This window comes from Zeus faber (genome assembly GCF_960531495.2).
Source record: "Zeus faber genome assembly, chromosome: 17".
Lineage (NCBI taxonomy): Eukaryota > Metazoa > Chordata > Actinopteri > Zeiformes > Zeidae > Zeus > Zeus faber.
Window position 1 is genome coordinate 30571731 of NC_137204.1, and position 3304 is coordinate 30575034.

The window sequence follows — 3304 nt, forward strand, 5'->3', positions numbered from 1 at the left end:
TTAATGCTTGATATTTATCAAACAAATGTGGATGTTTGACGACGCCTTGTTTGAAGGAGCCTTCAGAGCGTCGACGCCTCCTTAACCACTTCATATGTTTACTTCAATCGACGTCTACGCAGATGACTAAGAGTCTTTGAAAGGCTTTAAAAGGCCTTGAACAGCTTTTTGAACGGACACAGTTTTACAAACATTCCACATTAAAAGTCATGATATGAGTTGATTTGAATTGGTCCTAATTTCTAACGTTTTTGTCAAAATGAGTCGACCACTTCTGAAAGTAAACGTCGGACTCGCTTCGGTTATGAATCGGAGAGGACGGGTTTGGGCGTAACCATGGTAACAGCAGCGCTGATCTGCTAGTGCTGGTAACCATGGTGATGCTCTCTGCAGTGTGAGGCCAGTAACCTTGGTAACGTGACACTTTCTCACAGTGTGGTGCTGGTAACCGTGGTCACGTGATGCTCAACAAATGACTATTTGTTTTTACTTTTTACATTCCACATTTTTTTTTACATTTTATTGATATTTGGGATCTGCACACGGAGCCGAAATGAGTGAAAAACCCAAGAAACTTGACCAAAATCACAGACAGGTCTAAGTCACCCAACGGCAAAACATGTCCAAGCAGGACACAAGTGTCTGGAACACAACAACCACAGAACCTACCAACGCGGTTGAGGTGTCGTTTAAAGCGCTATGTCACAAAGATGTGGTGGTTAAAGTTTCATACCAATCAACGTATCATCCACATACGGAGCAGAAAGGAATGAAAAACAAAACAACTTTGACCAAAATATTCAGCTGGTCCTGCCTGAGCGACACCTCACTGTTCATAACAACAATGAGGGAAGGAAGACGCTTTATGACGTCATCGTATGATCTACTGTAAACGACACGCTATGACGTCATCGTATGATCTACTGTAAACGACACGCTTTATGACGTCATCGTATGATCTACTGTAAACGACACGCTTTATGACGTCATCGTATGATCTACTGTAAACGACACGCTTTATGACGTCATCGTATGATCTACTGTAAACGACACGCTTTATGACGTCATCGTATGATCTACTGTAAACGACACGCTATGACGTCATCGTATGATCTACTGTAAACGACACGCTATGACGTCATCGTATGATCTACTGTAAATTACACGCTTTATGACGTCATCGTATGATCTACTGTAAACGACACGCTTTATGACGTCATCGTATGATCTACTGTAAACTACACGCTTTATGACATCATCGTAAGATCTACTGTAAATGATAGTAACAATAAGACAGACACACAGACATAGATGGATGGACAGAGAGACAGACGGATGGACAGACAGACGCAGGGATGGACAGACAAACAGACAAACAGACGGACACACAGACAGATGGATGGACAGACAGAAAAGATAGAAAGCATTTTTTAAACTTGATTCAAATTCCACAACTGTTTGTTTCCAGGCGATGGAGGATGTTAACCTCCGTGCCTCCGTCTGCTCACCCAGCGTTCACTTCATTTCATTTGTCTTTCATTTCCCTTTCTATCGCTCCACTTCCCCCTCATCCCTCCACCGTTAATAACCTCCATATGGAGTGAGTTATTTGTTATTAATGTCATTTCATCCCAAAAAGAGAGGGGATCATCTGGTGGAATTAGAGACATATGTTTTATCGCAGGAGATTTAATCCATTGCTTTTAATCTACGATTAAACAAGTTAATCTGTCGCTTTTTGGGGAAAAGGACTCAAATAAAACAAAAAAATGAATGACAACAACATGACACAGGTCAGGTTCCTCTTCCTGCTCTGGGTTTATTTACTTTGCACGCACTCAGCAGCCATTTTGTTTCTATAGGCTGAGCTGTGAAGTAGGGTATGGTACGTAGGGTTAGCTGGGTACGGTTAGTAAAGTAAGGTAAGTAGGGTGTGGTAAAGTACGTAGGGTTAGTTTGGTTAGGTTAGTAAAGTAAGGTAAGTAAGGTTAGCTGGGTAAGGTTAGTAAAGTAAGGTAAGTAAGGTTAGCTGGGTAAGGTTAGTAAAGTATGGTAAGTAAGGTTAGCTGGGTAAGGTTAGTAAGGTTAGCTGGGTAAGGTTAGTAAAGTAAGGTAAGTAAGGTTAGCTGGGTAAGGTTAGTCAAGTATGGTAAGTAAGGTTAGCTGGGTAAGGTTAGTCAAGTATGGTAAGTAAGGTTAGCTGGGTAAGGTTAGTAAAGTAAGGTAAGTAAGGTTAGCTGGGTAAGGTAAGTAAGGTTAGCTGGGTAAGGTTAGTAAAGTAAGGTAAGTAAGGTTAGCTGGGTAAGGTTAGTAAAGTAAGGTAAGTAAGGTTAGCTGGGTAAGGTTAGTAAAGTAAGGTAAGTAAGGTTAGCTGGGTAAGGTTAGTAAAGTAAGGTAAGTAAGGTTAGCTGGGTAAGGTTAGTAAAGTAATGTAAGTAAGGTTAGCTGGGTAAGATTAGTAAAGTAAGGTAAGTAAGGTTAGCTGGGTAAGGTTAGTAAAGTAAGGTAAGTAAGGTTAGCTGGGTAAGGTTAGTAAAGTAAGGTAAGTAAGGTTAGCTGGGTAAGGTTAGTAAAGTAAGGTAAGTAAGGTTAGCTGGGTAAGGTAAGTAAAGTAATGTAAGTAAGGTTAGCTGGGTAAGGTTAGTAGAGTTAGTCAGGTCAGGGAAGGTAAGTTAACTAAGTAAGGTACTTTCAAGACTGACAGCAGACATTCCAGATGAGGTATTTAAAGTAAGTACGCTAAGATAGCGTTAGCGTGATGAGCTGGCTACAGCTAGTGAAGGTTAGCTACTCTGAGTAAGATTGGGAATGAAAGGTAAGGCGAGCTAAGGAAAGCTAGATCATGGAAGATAAGATCAAGATACAATATATTTGACACGATTGTCCCTCGAAGCAATAATTGTAAGTGAATATTTTTAATATTAATTAAGTTCAACAAAATAACTTGTTAAATAATTAAATAGTATTTATATTCATCTTTGTAATGATGAATAATATAATATTGCACTTTAAAGCACAACTCCCCTTAATTTCCTCATATGTCATCATTTGTAAACAAGGACGACATCCTGTAAACGGTGTATTATGGGCTGGCGTCCTGTGAAAGGAGGATTTTAAACGTTGATGGGTTAATTCTCTATAATTCATAATAATTCATAATTCCCCCGCTAATGCCACACATCTGCTAGTTGTTATGATTAATATTATGATTATTATGATGGGATCAATATGTTTGTCCACTGAGGTCAGTGATAACCCTCTTACAGGACAATATTCATGGATAATAATCATCCTTCGACGCTGC